The following is a 21,325-nucleotide window of genomic DNA, read 5'->3' as shown; positions in this document are numbered from 1 at the left end:
ATTTTTGGAGACAAAGGCACTATAAATTGGTCAATATAATAAGGAAGGCTACAACGAATGAAGAGCGGTCAGCAATAAAGCTGTGGGTAAAGCTACATTATCAAAATAAGTTAAAACTAATCCAAATCTTTCTATCTAAAATGACCGTGAGACCATTATGATTCGTTACTGGTAAAAATAAAATCTATTAATTGAAGTCGAAGCAAACGTTCTGCTAACTCCTAAGCTCAGCACTTTTTTCTAGTTCATCAAATGAAGAAACCAAGGTGAGAGATTACATGGATGCAACGTGGAACATATGCATTGGAGCCTTTTGATGCATTGTTTAGCAATGTATCTAATGAGGTCAATTATCCCCTGCCAAAAATCATCAAGGATCCCGTAAAATAATTTTTGGCATTATAGTCGTGGGAAGATTGTGGTCTCTCAATCAGAAATCAAGCGTCTCGAGAAGTTCCCATTTTTCAAGTTTCTATCAGTTACATCGCGTTGAAAAAACATAATCTTGAGGCTACTCAAACACAATCACAGGCATAATTTCTTGGATAGAATTTAAATGCTCTAACTAATCTGACAATGACCTACAACAACAGTTATCATCAAGGTCTTACTTCAGGACGGTAGTATTTCATTGTTGACGTTAATCCTCTAATAAAAGAAAGCACGTCAAAATAAGGAAGTTTTTAATTCATATCTTGAGAGAATATAGGTTCATTGATAGCTCTAAATTCAAAATGTAATAGCAAGCTGTATAGTATTTTGAAGATACAGATGTTTATTTCATTTACTGCTGTGATACCAAAAGGTGTAGTATTCACAATGAAATGGGGAGACCAACTCAATGCTAGGATTCCCACTGGTCAAATATCAATAAATTGTAAAAATATTCTAAAGATTGAGCTTTGATAGCTTTGCATGGAGTACTTAAGCACTATTCTGGCTTTCAGTCTCTTTAATTCACATTAATGCTTCCTCCCTTTCATTCTATCTAAAAAAATCCTATTTTTTTCCTCCCTCTCTCTCGTTTACCCGGCATCTATAACATTGTGGCCTAAGGAATAATATATATTTAAATACACCCTGCAGCACACCCTGGTGGTGGCTTGCACGGCACCTCGTAAGTGTAGATGTACCCTGATTCTCGAACGCAAAAAACCTATTGCCATCCTCTTTCCTAAGGTTCAAAATTTGTGCCCCTTACAGCGTTCTATGGGCATACTATGCTCCATCGAGTCCGGGGGGGTCCGAAAATATAAAAACACAATTACTCTCCTTAATAAAAGAAAATAAAATATTAAAAAGTCATGAATTTAGAAAATATTTCTATGAAAAATTGTTATTTTCGATTATGAAAAGTGTTAACATTAGTTTGAAACCCTCTACTTTGTACCATGTTGTAAAAAATGTTCCCCCCTTGGTTTTAGAACCCTCCGAAGGAAATTCCTTACTACGCCACAATGACCCAATGTCTATTGATCCGGCTTGATGGGTAGCATATAGCATATAGATGTGGATGTACCCACCAGTGGCGCGAGGAGGGTTTTGAGGGGGTAAACAAGACTGAGCTTAGAGAAATTGTTAAGTTTCATTCATTTCACTTAATTCGATTAATATTACTTATATAATAGTGTAAGGATCAATAAATTATCTCTCAGAAAGCCGTAAAACTCACTATTTTGAACCATGTATCTTAAAATTTTCTGGAGAAGGGCCCCCGCACCTCCCGTTTGCCCTGGCGGATGTTCCATTCTCTCAGACCCCCTAGTATTAGTTACGCCTAAAAACCCCCTAACTTTAATTCCTATCTACGCCCCTAGTTCCCGCTACTGTTCCAATTTGCCTACTTCAAATCAGCAACGAGAGTATTCATGTTTATTCACCTAAAAAACAGTTATGCACCATTAGTGAGTTTCTGCTCAAATGTGTTCATTTTCGATTATTACAGAATGAAATGTGGTAAAAATAAAGTTTACAAAGTTGCAATTTGGTTGATTCTCGCACATTTAATTTCCAATATAATTTCAACATTTTATAAAAAGAAACCTAATCTGTTAATCATTTTGGGAGGGAATGGGCACCCAGAAATGTTCAAAAAATTTCAAAAGTAGCTCTTAGTAAGCGTATTTATTTTTTCTTTGCATGGCACGGGGTGTTAGGACATCAGCCGTTTACATATAAAAAGGTAATGCTCCAAACAAAATTACAGCAACCACATATTGAAGTTCTTTATCATGCGGGGGAAAAATGAATTCTCACATCTATCCATTCGGCAAAATATCTCTCTTAATTTATCGTTCCTCAAGCACGGTAGGTAATTCATTGGATACAAATCTGCGAAACCAATTAGACCAGGTAACGTCCCTAAAAAAACCAAGAGAATTTACAAAGCCTACTGTTGCTTTAATATATCACAACCGCACGCGCTGCAAGGAGGCATAAAAATGACACAGTGCTCATAAAACGGATTTCGCGTGAGACATTTGAATAACAGAAGACTTTATGGTCATACCAATCACTGGCTCCCTTGGATGGAACGATTTGTATCGGTTAGTGGTCCTTCATTTTCCTCACCCAATGTATGAAATTTTACCTTTCACAAGGAAAATTAAGCAATCTTTAAATGCCATATTTTTTAATGCACTACAACAATCCCCAAAGGTACCAGACCCAAAAGTCTCTAAGTATAAAATTTTTTACAGGCACAGTAATAATAATCGAGGATATGAAGTGAAATAAGGGTGTTTCAATAAGAATATACGTATTTTGAATCCATATATTTATTCAACTTTAAAGCATACGAATATGAAAATGTACACTTAAATTTACGAACATGTCAAGTTTAGATTAAAGATGTTCAATATGTCCTCCATCAGCGATACGAACAGTATCACATCGATACTCAAATTCCTCCTATACTCGGGCAAGAATGTACTTCGTCATTAATGTTATGGCAGTACTAATTTCTTCACCTCTTCCAGGTTCTTTGGAAATGGTGGTACATAAACGTTGTCTTTAGCGAAATCCCACTGGAAGAAGTCACAGGGTGATGACCAATCTTTGATGACCAATCCAAAGGTTTGGTAGAGTTTCATTTAGATATTCACGCACTTGGCAACTGCAGTGAGAGACTGTCCCGTCTTGTTGAAAAATGAAGTTGTATTTTGCAGCCTAGGAAACAACCGAGGCGCAACAATCTGTCGTTTTGGACAAAATAATACTTTGTGATACGTATATTCTTTTTGAAATACCCTGTGCTCTGCTTTTTTCCACATGAATATTTGTTTAAAAAGGGGGTCAGCATGTTTCACTGCACTGCAGCATTATCAGGAAAAACAGGAGTCGGTACGTACAAATCTATACCTATATGCTACCTCTTAAGCCGCTTTAATGAGCATGTAGTCTGCATATATGGTTTTTCATAATAGTTACAGTTAATTTTTTGCCATTCTTAAACTCAAAATTGCATTAAAAGGAGAGTTACATACAGGTAAACGTCGACTCATCGGAGCAAATTTCTTCCCTGTTTTCAGGGATTTATACAAGTTGTCAACATTTGCAGGAGACTTCTAGAATCAAATATCAAAAGTGCTTCATTAACTAATAATCTATGACAATCACTTTCCAGGAGAAGTACGCGTATAGTTAAGAGCTAAAGCAGTTAAAATCGTTATTTCGAAATACAATTTAGATATTTCTAGTACCAAACTTTTAGAAATTTAGATTTTTGCGGGGCCAATTCGAAAATCCCATAGTACTTATTAAACACTACGTGTTTCTCTTCGGGAATCAAAACGCGATGAGATGTACATGTTAAACATATCAATGCTCGTCTGACTATCACGCAATTATCTCTTGATCATAAGAATGAAAAGTTCAGAATAAATGTGTGAGGAATTTAAAATGAAATCTAGAAGGTAATTAAGAATTACCTAAAATCACCTGAGAACTCTCAACATATACTCTTCTAAATTCATTAGGTACGAAATGTGAGTATTTGCATTTTAACGGCCCAAAAATTATTCTTTATCAAATTCCAGTCCTTTATTTTTAGTATGTATTTCTACTGTTCCATAAATATTCAACAATACACTACCTTAGGCTTTCTTCCACCAGAGATATTTAATCAATCCTTATCTAGAGCCGCATATTAAAATTTTAAGAGCTCTCGTAGAATTTTTATTATTTTTTTACTTCGACTGAAAAACTTGTTTCTCTAACCCCCAGGAGGAACTATCCACTCTGGAAACAAGTTAATGCTTAGGAACTTTTACAGACCACTCATCATGATATCTTGTCTCCAAGACTACTGATTTATCTGCGGATGTTAGCCCGTCACCTTGTTGCCAATCAATGCTTCTCTTCTTTTAACCAACGTTCGATTCTCAAGTTATGGGCAAGAAAAAATGATTCGCCAATATATTATTATAAACTGCTTCAATTCTCCGCCGTTTACATTTTAAACCTTGGCAGAACCATCCCCCGCATACAGACTTATTAACTCTTTGCTATTCAACGTCGAGTTGAACTCGACATTATTAGGCGCTACGATTATACAAGGGCAATGTTGAAAAAAATATCAAACAATGGAAAAACTTTAAAGAATGTACTCTTTGATAGAACACGCTAAATATTACAACCACTGGATTTTTACTTAAAAAATAGAATAAAAATACTTGAAAGGTCAAATATCAAATCTGTCAATTATTATTTCTTTCCTAATTTTTTTATGTATTATTTTTATTTTTAGAGGTGAGAGAAATAAGTGTTGCTTTTTCATAAAATTCATATTATTTTTGAATCATTAATGGAAATCGAGGTCCAAAAACAAAAATTAAATAATTGGTAGAGATAATGCTATCTGTTCGGAATTTTTCGAGATTTCGACAGCTTTGTAGACTGGCAAACTAGCGTGCGATGTAATGGACGAAAGTTCCAGAAACGATGACCATACGGCTCAAATTTTACAAACACGAGTTTCCAGGCTAAAATTTAAGATACGCCAGAATGGATTGGCTAGGAGTAGTCGTCATGTGATAAAAAATACGGCTTTATCTTGGTATATAGTACTACGTCTTGCCTAATGACTCTTTCAATGCAATTCATCATCATCTGTTATCTATGTTTGTATATAAAATCTTGTCATCCAAAGCACCCGATTATCTTTATAAAATGATTATATGTCAAACTATGTGAAACTTGTAGAATAGTGAGAGCTAGATGACGATTTAAAATTCCAAATTGCGTAACTACAGTGTACCAATTGTCAATCTTAAACTCTACCATAACATTATGGAATGAAATACCGGACGACATTCTTACCTGTAACACTGTAAATCAACTCAAAATGCAAATGTTTGCTTATTTACTTGAAAAATATAATTGCAATCAAATTACTGCAATGCTATATATCATTAATGCTGTAAAATTGTATTTTCAATTTTGCTGTGTTGTTCACTGCTGAGACTTATTTGTAAAATGTGATATGCTCCATAGGACAAGGCCCTAGAACTATAAATTTATTATTATTACTATCATTTGTCAACGGTCCTAAGATATGTTTCACGAAGCTCACCATCCCTCTCTCTTATCCACTAGACTTTTCATAGCGACTTGTATATTCTCTTTTACATCCTTTATATCCTGTTCTGTAACTCATTCGCTTGCCCTTCTTCCCTTCCACCTGTCCTTCTATGTTAGTCTTCATCAGGCCATTGTGCCTCAAAATGTGGCCAACTTAGTTGTCCCGTCTTCTGCTTAAGGTTTTTAGGAGGCTTCTCTTTTCTCCCACTCTTCTAAGAACTTCTTCGTTACTTAAACGGACGATCCATTTTATCTTCAATCACTGCAATTGCCAACATAAATGTAAAGAAACACATCGATGGCTAAGTTCTAACAACACGTATCTCCAAAATAGCAAATTTCTAGGAGAGAAAAAAAAAGATTATTTTATTTTACTTGCACACTGAAATTAAAAACCAAAAGTTCAGAAAACTGAAAAAGAAGCATTCATTTGCAGTTAAAGAATTGTTTTTTGCTTGTATTTAATTTTTTAATATTATTACACTTTGCTTAAATACCTGTCTCAAACCGACCGAATTTTAGATACGTGTTGTTAGAACTTAGCCATCGACATTCAAGTATCCCGCAACTTGAATATGATATTCTTAGCAGTACTTGAGATAACCCTTCCGCGTTGACAATGGGCGTAATTGCAGATGTTCCAGGGAGTTAAATCATCCTTATTAATGAATGTAATTCATATTCCAATTTCTGTGGCATAAGATTTACTCTGGTTGTCTCCGAGGAAGAAAAATACCACGCAAGTATTCATCCTATCGGAAAAAAACCTCCGTCCTCTTTTGCCATTTTAGTTTTTAGGGCCCCGAAGCTTTCGAGCGTCAATTAGATTTAGTGTCAATGATCGATCATTCGGACAGCCTTCACGAACCAACCCTAATCAGTTATTAATCTCTGAAGCTCTTTTATGTTTCTTTTTTTCACATTTCATTCCACCGGTGACCATCGAAACGCTTTTAAAATATCGTTGACGGCCAGTTGGTCCCCAAACTGGCATACCTACCTCCCACGCTAGGGGAAGACGACAGACACGTTTATTTTTGTCTATCGTTATAACCTTGCCCCGGGCACTGAGAAGAATTTCTGTCCCAGCATCGAGCCTAATATGGCCAACGAGCAAAATAAAATTCGCAGATTTCATACCAATTTTCAATATCAAGAGAGTTACAATTGGCAAAAGTGTACATGAAAGCATAGTGTACTTCCTATCCCATAGCATAATTTACTTACTACATAGTTTACTCTTACAGCATAAAATTAAAGACATGTTGAACCTTCCACCTAAGCCCTGCACTGTAGATGGTAGAAACTTACGACGAATTATAGCCATATTCATAAAAGCTGCATGAAAGCAAATTAAAACAAATAATCGCACAAATTTACCATGAGTAAAAATCGCAATGAAATCTTAATTTTACAGTTAATAAAATAAATATGCAACTCCTTCATGACATACATTTTTATGCATGGGGTAATTAAACAAAGAATAATATGGTTATTAAAATATCTGCCAGTAAACTTCGAAACAGAGGAGGAAGATACCTTATATTCACGGTCGAAAGCCCAAGCAAACGTTCATAGATCTATCGGTCAATATCGGAGGATGTTAAAAAATCGCCATGGCAACTCACGCCACACAATAGGGCTCAAATACTGATATCAAAGTGCACTTATCGCAAAATTAACATTCTCTACTACGGCAACAATGCACAAAGAAACATTTCTGAGGCTTATATGTAAAATGCTTAATAAGAAAAAGAAAACACTTCCCGATTTCAGATTCCCCTGTAATTTCCACAACCAGGCACTTGAGATTACCCCGTGCACCCTGCTGTGCTCCTTCCGGCCTTCACTTGGATGCCGTCACAAATAGAATACGGTTTTTATTCAGTTTTTATCATAGAAATCGTTCCATAAGCATATAGTTCGACGAGAACACTACTGGAACGACTGCATTGCTACCTTTATAATGATACTAAAAAATTTCAGCGGTGCGAACAAGCATAGGAGAAAGTATTTACCCTCTAAAATACAAATGAAAATTTTATTGTAATTCAACTAGGATTACGAAAAAAAATAATGGTGAAAAAGAGGACGAACAACTAGAATGAGCAATCCTCCTAAATATCTTATCTTTAATTCTCGGAGGAGGCTTTCATTAAGGGAGAAATGGTTATGGCTAGGAGGGGAACCAAACAAATGAATTGTTGATTGGGCTATACTGAAAAACAATTGACAGGCGTTCCACAGAATGAAAACATTGTGCGTGGGAATTTGGTAATCAATGAGTTTAGTTCATGACTTCTAAAATAATGATAACTGAATCTGGGAGATCTCAAAGTAAGCCAGTGCGCAATAACATAGCTTAAATTGACAAAAAATCATTAAAAGCTGTTGGAAAGAACCTATGCACTCATGAAAGATATTAGAAGAGACTTACTTATCAGAATATGTTTCTGGCCCGATTTCTATCTGTGCAAACAAGTATTAGATTTTCCATGGTTATCAGTTAGGTGCTGGGTAATAATGTGGTAAGTGCCAATACTTGTCCATCTTCGTTCCTTGAAGTTGATTAGAATATAGCTATGAATCACGTCACTAGTTGGAATAATGGATACATGCCTATTAAAAGGGCTGTATGAAATGATTACAGTGCAGCCTACAACAGAGTACTTTTTTCTCGTTTTAGATATTTTTGCATCCAGCAAACATATACAAGCAACACAAAATTATTTTTTCTTCGCGAGCACCATTTTTTTAATCAAGTTTGAGAAAAACATGACATTGAAAAATGTACAGAAGATCACTCCAGGGTCACGGATAAAATGACAGAGATTTTTAAGTGATGAACAAGTGACAATATTTAAATAGAAACTACCTTATTTAGTGTAAAAATTGTAAATTACCGAATAATGTATACTAAGATACCTTAGTATACATTATTCGGTAGGCGATTGTTGAGCGTTTGTGCATTGGAGGTACCGATAACTAAGCTAGCTGTGTAGTAACATACGCGGAAAGTATTTTGCTTCGGACCGTGCAGTCACTGGTTTACCTCCTCATAGGAATGGATGATATTGCGTTTCCGTCACGGACACTTCCAGAGATACGTGGCTCCAAACTCGAGCTGTCTTATACGGATCTCTTATAATCCGGTGAGACTCATCGTGGCTCGTGCGTGCCGCATCCACGAAGGAGGCGTGACGAACAGGAAGTATGAGAAACAAATACTCGCCCTGGGCGGCGGCGGCACCAAACTTACAAGCACCTCCCAACCACGGAGTATTGAAAAAAAGTTCATGAAAGCGTTTCGGCCATAATTTGGTGGAAATGTATGAAGCCCATGGCATGACAGTAAGAAGTCAGGCTGGTAAATCTCCGCACTGTTTTCTATCTCCTCCACACATCCACCGCATCATCACACAGGGATGGACGAAGGGGTTGCGAGAACAAAATACGAGTTATACGTAAAATTGACCGAGGCAGGCGAGACGTTGTGGAAAGAGTACATATTGTTTGAAGAAAACAAGGTAGCACTTAATCCACAAGTTTTACTTTGGCACTGCTATGTTACCATCAGGTACATAGCATATTACCGTTTTGCTATGCATATAGGCGTACCCAGAACCTTAACTAATTGGGGGGGGGGGCAAAACTAGCTGTGATCGTTCAAGTTGTAACTTTTTTGTACAGAAAAGGTTAACGAAACCAAACTTTTAAGAAAATTATGGCAGCAATTTATTAGTTTTATAATTATTTGCTTGAAAATTTCTTCAAAAGGAAAATTTGCTCTAAGCTTTTGTTTTGAACTAAATTTATTTTCACTTCTAGGGGGGGCAATCCCCCTCCTCCCGCCCCCCACTGGTTACGCCCGTGCATACTACCAAAGTAAAATTAGTGGATAAAGTGGGTCTTATTTTCTTCAACCAGCGAGTAAATTACTTAAACGAACTATTGCAATATTTACACAGGATCTATTCGATGACGGCGCGTTTAGATGATACAACAACATTATTTATTTTTGTTTTATTTTAATAAAGACGTACATAATCAAAAAGGCTACCAGTTTATAGTACACTTATAGCAATTAAAAATTAAGTAAATAAATTATTAATTGCAATGAAGTGTTATTGATAATGTCTTTGCAACAACGACATATGCCATGTTCGAATAAGTCCTGTGAAAATATTGAAATTTTTCATTTAAATAATTAACAACAAAACGCATCTTAATATTGAAGGCTGTTCGGTTATTCCTCTGGGATATCTCCTCCATGGCTGCCAATATATCACAGATATTTTGAAACGCGGTATTGTACAAGAAGTCCTGCGGAAATATATAAATGGAACACTAAAAATACTGGAGCAATATCAAATGCATTCCTTTCAGCAATGAATAAACTATATACTTGTCTTTTTTACTTTCCTGGTGAGCAAACGTAAACTTCCTAACTTCATTAGAATCCTCAAGGACATCTACATCTACATAATACCCTGCGAGCCACCTCTAGGGTGATTGGCAGTGGGTGATCAATCACCAGCATGTAGCATGCGAGATGATTCTCACATGCATACCATGTGGTCATTAAAATCTTACGCTTGCTAGCAAAATATACTTCCAAAATCATGCAAAGGCAAAACTTCCTATCTAATCTCGAAGATAATCTACCACTTACAATTAGTCTAGAATATGCTAAACATGCTGTTAGAAATACTAGTAAAATTCAGAAATAGGTCTCTTAGCTTTAAGTAGAAAATACGAAACCTGCAAATGTTTTTGGAAAGGTTGCCTTACACAAAATCGTGAAAACTGAACCCTTACTTTTTTCGGGCAGTAGATAAATCTGAATAGAATATTACTATAATGGTAAAATCACTGTGCGCTGCCGCCATCGTAAAAGTGGTTAAAAATGATAAATAAAGGAGTGCTCAAATTTTAGTAGCTTTTTACAATCACTATGAATAAAAAATCTTATTGACCCACCCACATCTAACACTCCGTCTGAAAGTCACTTTCCTCGGCTTTCGAGTCATTAAAGAGACGAGTGCTGCCGCTTTCATGAATCCGGTCCCCATCCCACCAAAGGCAGATTAAAAAAAACTGAGAGTTAATAACATTCGTGATAAAAAACTAACGAAAATGAAAATAAATAACACCCACACGTTTGTTCCATCCCCCCTCCCTCCTCTCCAAAATTCATCCCCTATCCTCCACTGCCTCGAAGTACTATTCTTTATTTGGATTTGAAATAAGGTGGCGTGATTAAGGAAAAGAACCTTCGCTCAAACCGACAACGAGGTCTTCCGCCCTTGTTACATTGTTACAGGATACTCACCAATGAGAGGTAAGTTGAAAGGAATTCGACTGATTGGAGAACCAAAATCATCAATACGCTTTTTTGGCTGAAATTCCCAATATGTTTTGACAGGTGAATTAGTATTGCGTTTCATTTCATGTTTTAAATAGTATAAATATTAAGATACGAGGTATCGTAAATGTACGATATCGTAAATGAGGTAGCCAATGGTATTACTTAAAATTAACGCTTTCCTCTACATTTACGTGAACGAAGTACCATGAAAGTCACACCCAATGTTTATGACACGGGGTGATTACACAACAGGCATGCAGCACTTATCCTACCCTTAATTAAAGCCTATTTTACCTAGCCCGAGTCAAGGTAACCTAGAGCTAAACTATCGCAGCTATTATCGCCCCTTATTGTACGCTGAAATAACGACATCTGAAACGGTTTAACTAGTATTGATTTTTTACAATAATTTTTCAATTAAAAGCAGCGTATATACAAGTATTATATTTATTGTTATATACTTTCATAGAGTTCATTTAATACTTCATGCATTAAATTTATACATTCAATATTAAGATGTTGCTTTTTTTTCAAATAAATGTAACTTCTTAAGCGTAGCCTATTATATACCTGTTCCAGCCGCCCTAAAATAAATACGTGCCTTCTCATTCCAACCATTAAGAGCAACCCATATAGGTAATCATGATCGTAATAAAACACTTGCAAGTATAATAAATGCCACACGGTCATCCGGTCCCAATCTCTTGACGCCTAAAATTCGGCCGCTATACACCCACACTGCCGCTTTCATCCATGGGGAGACATTTCGTCCCTTCTTCAAGGCCATCAAAGAACAACCTTTTTTTATTCTACTCGTCTCTTTACAGAATGTTAAAAGGCTCTGAGAGTCACAAATCAAAAACTTAGGGCCACGAGAGAGCGACGAAATGGAATTTTTGGCATAAATATGGTTCGACATACTTCCATGATGAATGTGCATCAATCGATATAGCTTGAAGGTACCCAGAAGAAAATACAAAAATCTTTGAGACCAGAAACTAAATAGGTGCTTAGGACACAAACATGAAATAAAACTATTGGTTATTAAATGAAAACGAGGGGTTAGGTTGGTAAAATGTTTACGCATGCGGTATACCATGCCAAAAATGCATGCAAATAGTTTTCATTTACAAATATAATAATTAATAACAATTCATGACAAGGTTTTACCTATCCTAAAGCTAAACTATCGCAGTTATTACGGTCCCTCATTGTAAGTGAAAAAACCACTTCTTAAACGCATAGCTTAACTCATATTGATCCATTAACTGTGATCTTTCAATGAAAAATCACCTTAAATACAAAAAAATATATATTTTATATTTGGCACCCAGAAGAAAATACAAAAACATTCTAGATTATACACGAATATTTACTCAATGGTAAAGATTATGCATAGTGAAGGGATTCAATTCCAACTAAGAAAGATGATATCTGGTTCCTGGTTCTTTTCCCTGTTTTCGATGCTTCTATAATTAAGTTTATAATCTGCAATCAGAGATAGGTGATCCGCTAATTGAAAATGGAGTACTTAATCAATGCTGCTGCTGATATTGGAGGTAGGTAGAAATTGACTGAAAATGATTATGAATCCTGTTCATCTAAATGCATGTGTAAAAAATCCTCACACAAATCTTACATTTAGCGCTCTTGGGTACATGTAACACTGACCAAATGAACATAAGGGCTCATCACCTGATTTGAAGTGGATTAATAATCTTCTAAGATAGTAAAATGAGAAAAGAGATGGAAGCCACATTATCATATTATAGCATTTTTGGCTTACAATCGTTTCGTGGGTGTGGCGAAGAATGGAAAAGATGGAGTGGACGGAGAGGAAGAGGAAAAACGAAGTGCTGGATTTGGTGGGTGAGGAGAGATAGCTTTTAGATGAGATGAGGAGGAGATAGAAGGTATAGATATTTATCGAGTACTTAGAGGGGAGGGGATGTTAAAAACAGTGTTAGAGGGTAGAATATTGGGTAAATGAGGGAGGGGAAGGAACAGACTAGGATATTTTTTAGATAAAATGAAAGGGAATAGGCCTTATTGAGAGTTGAAGAGGGACGTACATGAAAGAAAGGGAGGCTGCTAAATGCTTATAAAGTACTCCATGTAAATCTACCATAATCGGTAGAATACTTTCATTAGTAATCGTTACGCTTCCTTAGTGAAGTGAAGGCCAATATAGGATTTTTCGGAAATTCAGAAAAATGTCAAAAAAATTGAATTCGTTTCCTCGTCACCACCACAATAACGAGTTTGAATTGCAGAATGATTCAAAAGATATTACAAAAAAATCATACGTAAATGCCAAAAATACGATCAAAGCCGACGAAGATATTTTTTGCTATCGACGCAGCTCAGATTGAAGTAACTTCTATATTAAGAAAATTGTTCTAAAAAAAATTCATCCCGAGGTTTCTGCCACCGACATAGCGCCGCCGTCCGCCACAAAAAATATTGCGCGAGAGGTTTTGATAAGTGAGTCTCAAGGGATAGAAAGAGGCATAATTTACAATTAGTCAGGGCGAAGGGAAAACGTTTCGCGTCTCCAGCGGTCACGGTTTTTTTTCGACCCTCTCAGCCAACCGCCGGATGTCGCCGCCGACAAAATGGAGCCAGTCCCAGTGACAATGAGCCGAAATGACAAACCAAAAAAGCGAAAGCCATTATTGGCGAGGGTGGCGCTCTGAAACTGGAAGATTCGACCGAGTGAATATCGTGGGATAGGAAGAACGACATTGGCATTCCTCTTACGGCTTCTATAGCGGTCTTAACTGGTATTTTATCCAAATATTGCCATGATAAAGTGACAAAGTAACGGAACTATATAAAGTTACATGGATTGTCAAAACAATGATTGGTAGTGGAGTAATATTTTAAAGAGCACAGATTACCATTTGTTTTATGTATTTTATGTGTTATTCATGACTGTATCGCATTTCAGCCACGTCAAGCCTGAAAAGAGTTCATGCGTAAAATATTGCCATCTGACTATTAGTATGAACCTATCTGATCTATGACACTGTACATCTCCATCTACATAATACCCTGCGAGCCACCTCTAGGGTGTTTGGTAGGTGGTGATCAATCGCCAGCATGCAGCATGCAATTGAACTCCCACAAGCACACCACACGGTCCAAAAAACGTCACACATACTAACAAATTATGTTACCATTTGCTGTTAGAATAATAATAAAATTTAGAAGCATTCATTAAGTTTTACATAAGTTAGTAGGCTACACTACAAGTCATCTTATCTATTTATGAGCTCTAACGCTGCCGTTACAATCTCTTATTGATCGTGGAAAAAAACATTCTGAATCCGCCTGTTCAACAGTCTATCTATCTTACTTATTTTATATGATCTGATCTTCCGTAGTATATTGGTGTCCGTAAGAATTGGCCATCGTTCGTTAGTCCATCCCCATATTTACTGGAACAGATTTCCCTGTAAACTAAAGCGTCATCTGCAAATAATCGTAGCTTACTGTGTACTATTTCACCAATGTCGTTTACATAAAGAGGGAATAGGAGTGGGCCCATAACACTACCTAGAGGGACACCAGAAATGACTCTAACCTCGTCGGAGACTACACCGTCTAATACTACTCTTTGCACGCTCAAAAGTTCGCTTATCCAGGATATGTCATCTTCATCTAGGCCGTAAAATTTCAGTTTTATTATTAACTTTCCGTGGGGTACTTAATCAAATACTTTTTTTTAATGAAGAAAAATCACATCTATTGGAATGTCGTCCTCGCCGAAGACTAAAATATCGTGAGTGATAGCGCTAACTGGGTTTCGCAGTATGTACAACCAATGCATGACCTTAATATGTACCTAAAACACTTATTGTTGATATGAACCTTAGTATGAACCTATACTCGTGTCCTTAGCACTCTTCTGTCTTCTCGTCCAACTGCGTGTCCTTTTCCTATGTGCTTTGCCTGTGTTCGGCAAGCGAGCGCATGTCTGATTAAGGCTAGGATGAGTGCTGCATGCCTGGTGTGAAATCACCCAGTGCCACCCTCCCTGGTGGTGGCTTGAACAGTACCTAGTAGATGTAGATGAACCTGATTTACCAAAGCATCAATGAGTATGGCGTAGGAGAAAATAGAAAAGCCTGGTCTCATGAATATATTTTTACGGGCAAACATGGCTATAATACCTGGTTATTTCAGTCTTAAAGAAAAATTTCAAGCTCAAGATCCCTTTACACGAATAAAATTATTTCCTAACTCGGTGTTTTCGTTGTAAGTCATAGATAAATCTTGTCCATTTCATTAGGATAATATAACAGAAATTTTACTGAGCTTCAGAATGTCGACATACTCCATCTATATTTGAAGAAACATAATTTGAAAAGATGAATCTACTCTGCTAAAGGATCGCTAAGTTCGTTGAATGGACTTTATTCCTGCTAGAATTGTTCAAGATAGAATTAAGATTGATATATTTTCGTTCCTCTTTCGATTGATTTTTTTCTTGTCCATCTGCTCTTGTGATTGATTCAGTAATGAGAATCTTTTGAGAAATACCACATTTGATCTTATGGTTTGCTCATTTATCAAATAAAGATTCAACACCACCTTCACCAATGGCCACAGATTTTTGGCCATAATATTTTAAGTTTAAAAATCTAACTCATCTCTACTAAGCGTTCAAAATATCTTATAGAAAATTAATTGCGTAAAATTATAATTATGCTCTATCGCGTCCATTAGTAGTGATTTGTTTAAAAAATAAAATAATACTATTGACATTCATAAAATATTGAAACTTAATAATGAAGTGTTTAGTAGTAGGCTAGCACTGAACCTCACTGCCATGGAGACCGGCATTCCCATGGTCAGAAGACAAATCATTAGTTCAAAACCATCGCGGAGACGAAAAAAAGTAACAAGCAGCAAAATTCACGTACCTACGCTGCTGTTTTTCCGACAGGTGAAACCTTAACGAAGCAAAAATAATAGGAGATCTACGAGGAAATTGAAAGATCACTGCCTAAATTGATTTCAATCCCTTTTTGCCACGGAGAAATGCAATCCAACGCATCCTCTTGCCCTTAAGCTTTCTGACTCGACGATAACGTCTTTTTTTAAGGAAATTTTCCAAGAATCATGAATTGCGTCTTAGTGAATCAAAGATTTTCTCCACGAGGACAATCCGTCCCAATTCGACACGTAAAGACGTTAAATGGACCTTCTTCTTCACACAATGCCTGCATCTCTACTCCCGACAGCCGATGCTTCCAGGCTTCCTCACCGTCAAAGAATTCTTAAAAGGAACAAAATTTCGTATCTTTTCGGTTTCATCGCCAATGCGGTCCGAAACGTAGGGATTTCGCTCTTTCATGGTACTTTTTCGCACAGGTTCTTACACATCTTCTTTCGCACAGGTTCTTCACATGGTACTTTTTCGTTCAGGTACCACTGCTTCAAAAACGTTACCGAATGGCTATGGATTCAGAGAAATATGCTTTAACAAAAAATTTCTCGCAACGAAGGGTACGGCACCAAAGACATGCTCCACTAATTCATGAATCTTTTCGCTTACCCTCAAGTAGATTAATGTAAATATGATACGAAATTTTGGAATTTCGCAACTTCACAGTGCTTTTCGCAAAGAGTTTACTCCACTGCTTCTAGAATGTTAAATTCGTGACTCCAGTAAAAACCACTATTCTCAACAGGGTATAAAAGAAAAATTGTAATGCGTAGGCTACTTTACACGCCTTAAAAACTTACGACGTTACGAGAGCTTAATACCAACAAAATAGCAAATTAGGAAATACCCAACAACGTCAAATACTGTGCCAATATGGTTTCCTAAGATTGGTATCCTTGAAGCTCTACTTCCGAATTCGGCCGAGAGTAAGCGTCTCCTTTGTCTTCGAATAAAAACACATACATGGTGATTTGTCTTGTAAAAATTCTAAAATTGGTCATGTCAAATGATTTTTAACGCTATAGAACCGCAGTAAAAAGTTATAAAGGATGCTTTAGATGATTTATAATATTTTTCCCCATTAAGCCATGAACGAATGATTATAACGAATTCCATCTTGATCGTTAGCAACTCAGTCCGAAGTATGCGTCCTGATGCTTTCATATTAATCGGATTTAGAGGCTTCATGACCTGTATTTGTAAATAGTATAGACTTGGGTTCTTTCCGAAATAAATTTTTCGTTAAGCATCGCGTACAATTTCATTTATGGATGGGTTTGTTTACCAAATGCAGTAGCACCGCATCTTGGTGTATAAATGGGCGTCGTCGGTTTGTTTTTTAATTGTCGTTTGTTTCGTTATATTTTAGGAATTCCATTAATGGAATCCGTTTTGATAATCATGTTTCAAGCCATTAATATTAGATATGCCTTATAACTTAAATGCAGTGGATGCTAACCAAAACGGTCGATATTTTATTTCACATCAGCTTTTTGACTTTCAAATTTTATAACTGAGCAAGTGTATTAGAATATGTTTACGAGAAAGTTGGTTGTTATTAGCGGTGAAGACCATGGCGTCTTACATATCTGGATTCTCGAATGCTCCGGAAAGTGAGGTGTAAGTTGAAAGGAAAGGAAGGCGTCTGGCTCCGACGAAAGGGTTAAAAAGAATGGGAAACGGTCGCCATGGTGAGATAAGATCGTCACAGCGGGGGATATAGGGAAAGGCACAGCAAGCAAGGAAGGCGGTTGGGGAGAGCGAAGGTGGGATGTAGGATTGCCGAGACGGGAGCTTTTGGACCGCACAGTCGGCGGGAGGAAAGCAGTGTGAGCCTAAATTGAAGTTCGACTACCAAATCTTCATCTACATCTGCGAGGTAGTTGTGGAAATAGGCTACTATTAGACTAATATAGTAATGACTTACTACAGACTTATAGATATTGCTTTTATGCAAGGCCATTAAATGGAAAAACTAACCAATATCCCTGCCGGGGAAGTATAGAAGAGCCGCTTATGAAGCAAGAGGATATTCTACATCTAAATAAACCCTGAGAGTCACCTCTAGGGTGTTTGGCAGGGGGTGATCAATCACCAACATGTAGCATGCAAGAGGATGCCACATACACACCGCACGGTCCAAAAAACCTCACGCATACTAACAAATTTTACTACCTCACGATGTTAAAAACAATAATAACATTCAGAAACATGCATTAAGTTTTACATAAGTTAGTAGGCTAAACTACAAGTCATCCATTATATTTATGAGTTCTAACGCTGGCGTTATAATCTCAAATTGGTCGTGGAAAAAAAGACATTCTGAATCTGTCAGTTCTACAGCGTATCTGTCTATATTGTACCTGATCGGATAAATTTAAAACTATGCTTTTTACTGAGCTAGTACATGAATGGGGTTTCCCCAATTACATTTAAAGTAGTGTTGATGATTGAATGTACATTGATATTGAATCACTAATAATTTCAAACGATCATTCGTTGATCAGTATAGATTGAGGAAATGTAAGGCTTAAAAACGAATGAAAAGAAAAAATTGGCCAGCCGACACTGTCGAAATAAGCACAGAAAATTTTAATTGAAACATTTACGACGGTGGCCTGCACGTTAAAACCACTAGGTACCGTGCAAGCCACCACCAGGGTATGTGGAACGGGGTGATTCCTCACCGGGCATGCAGCACTCATCCTAGGCTTAATCAGACATGCACTCGCTTGCTGGACAAAGGCCATGCACATGGGACATCGAGATGCGGTCAGACCAGAAAATATAAAATTGCCAAGGACACGAACAAGCTACCATGCGAATTATGTAATTAATTAGAGATAGAAGACGAAAAGTAAGCTTAGTAAGTGATTCATTTATGAGTTATAACATGCCAAGAAATGCCTGCACAGCCAGTATTGACAATTATAGTAAGTTATTGACAAATACAAGCACAGTCTATTTTCCCTAGTCCTTACTATCCTGCTAAACTATCGCAGGTCTCTTATTGTACACGGAAAGATCTTCAAGTTTCAACAAAAAAATAATACTCTAGAAATTTGAAAATAAAGTAATATATTTTATACTAACTCTGTTAATGACAGATAACCTTAATTAGCAGCTCGTAAGTTTTTACCTTTACATGAATGTGGAAGTATAATATGTTAGTATGCGTAACGCTTTTTGCACCATGTAGTGTGCATGTGGGAATCCTACTGCATGCTTGTGATTTGCCCTGCCAAACACCCTAGAGGTGGCTCGCAGGGTATTATTTAGATGTAGATTAGTTTTTCGGAATATCGACAGTTAGATTCTCAGTCCAGGGGATTTTCGCTCCATGGAAATTGTTGTGGATTTCAACGGCGGTCACGAAGCAGATTTGTGATACATCCATCAGACTATAATAACAATTAAATCAAGAAAATAAATTTCACTCGAGTTTTAAACCATACGTCAGACCTTTTTTTTAATTTACGCATGAACTCGTTGCCATTTTACGATGAAACCGGCAATAATATTAAATATCATCAGCATTCGGTTTAAATAAAATGAATCCCTAATCTTAAGTAGGCAGGTTCCATCTTATAACTTCACTACGTGAATTCTAAAATATTAGATTGATTCCCTTGCCAATAAGGTTCCTTAAAGCTTTGAACCAGTCAAATCTACCAACCTCGAAACTCGAAAACCAACATAAAAATGTAAGAAACAAATCACTTAAGAATTCTGAGAAAATGATGAAGGTTGAATACTTCGAAAATATTGAACACTAAATGCTAAATATTCTGATAAGGAAGTGAAAGGGAACCCATATCCGCCCAGAAAACTTTCTGCATACGATTGCGAAGATATTTAGGTACGTCGCTCCCACGGTCTTCTTATAGTGATCCCATGAAATACTTTGGTGACACATCAACTTGTTTATTCAGCCATAGCCATACAGATACCTACATTTTATGGTAACGAGTTCAGAATATGATGTTATACACTTTTTATGAGTGAGCAAGGTAGAAAAGATGAATCTTTAGGGCCAGCCAATATTTTGAAGAGGGAAAGTTAAATCTATTTAACAGGCCATTTCCTGTTTATTTCTATTATGTTTACATACTTGTAAGTTACAGAAAATAGGCGTCACTATTGAATTTCCGTTTCGCACCCGTCTCTTATCGTCAGTTTCGACTTAATTTGACCGGCTTTAAAAAAAATAATTTGTGCATTAAGTTAAAGCAAGCTTCAAAAACATATTTGTGGCAATTTGACAGCAAAAAGGATTGCGGGTTTTCAACAAGAGAGTCATATCATCAGAAAGCAGGATGTCTGCGGTGGGCGGAAATGGGTTATGAAGAAATTATCTGATAGCACAGTATAAGAAGATATTATCTGATAACACACATAGAGATTTAAGCCCTCCCTCTACCCTTCCCTCGCAATATTCATGATAGAAACGACGTATCAATTAATGGAAATAATGGTCACTCGCATTCATTGCATTTTTTTCTTTCTTCTATGGCTCTAACCTTGCATGGCTTTTCTGTAGGAATTACTAGCCTGTGGCATATTTTTATATGAAAATGCACGTATATTTTGCTAATATTATATTTCTATGATCGTGCGGTGTGCATGTGGCGTCCCTCTTGCATGCTGTGAGTTGGTAATAGGTCACCCCCTGCCAAACACCATAGAGGTGGCTCGCAGGGTATTATAATATGTATGTAGATTTGAGCAACTGTAAATTAGCAATATTGCCGTATGTGGGCATTAAAAAAATGAATGTGTGGGTATGCGTTCCGGTACCTAAAATTTTATACATGGAGCAGTGAGAGCTTCTGTGATGTTGACCTCTACGGAGCTACCCTCCAGAGCCCACTTAACACCCCGCTGAGAACCCGCATGTTTTCGCGAAGAAGGGCCAAAGCAGGGATACCAAAGAGAACTGATCTGCGAGAGCCAGGATGAGTACACATTGGCCAGCGAAGGAGCCCTTTGTCCGAGAGAATCCCCCTCCATGTGGCCTAGGCGTCACTAGGAGAGGAGGGACAGCCACGATCCACAGGATGACCATCCAACCACCCACCAGTCTACCACGGATTATCCTCGGAACCCAAGGAGGAATAGGACAAAAGGAGAGGAGACCTTCGAGGGCCTCCCACTGAGCAAATATGGAAAGAGTGTTTGGAAACTGAAGGCTACCTTTTTTTTCTGTTTGAAAGTTTTCGCATGGGTGTTGATGCAGGGCCCTTAAAAAGTAGCCAGTCTCATACAAGCCGGAAGCTCGTTTACCTCACTGCCCTTTGTCTTTTTCTCGTCCTTTCCAAGCTCTTCCTGGAAGAATGTTGATGGGTGGATGACTTTTATTGGTTGTAAAAAGAGCTTGGGTTTTCCAAACCACGTGGTTGGTCACTTGAACGTCAATATGGTTA

Source organism: Ischnura elegans, chromosome 7 (genome assembly GCF_921293095.1).
Source record: "Ischnura elegans chromosome 7, ioIscEleg1.1, whole genome shotgun sequence".
NCBI classification, from domain to species: Eukaryota; Metazoa; Arthropoda; class Insecta; order Odonata; family Coenagrionidae; genus Ischnura; species Ischnura elegans.
This window is presented reverse-complemented; position numbering follows the sequence as displayed.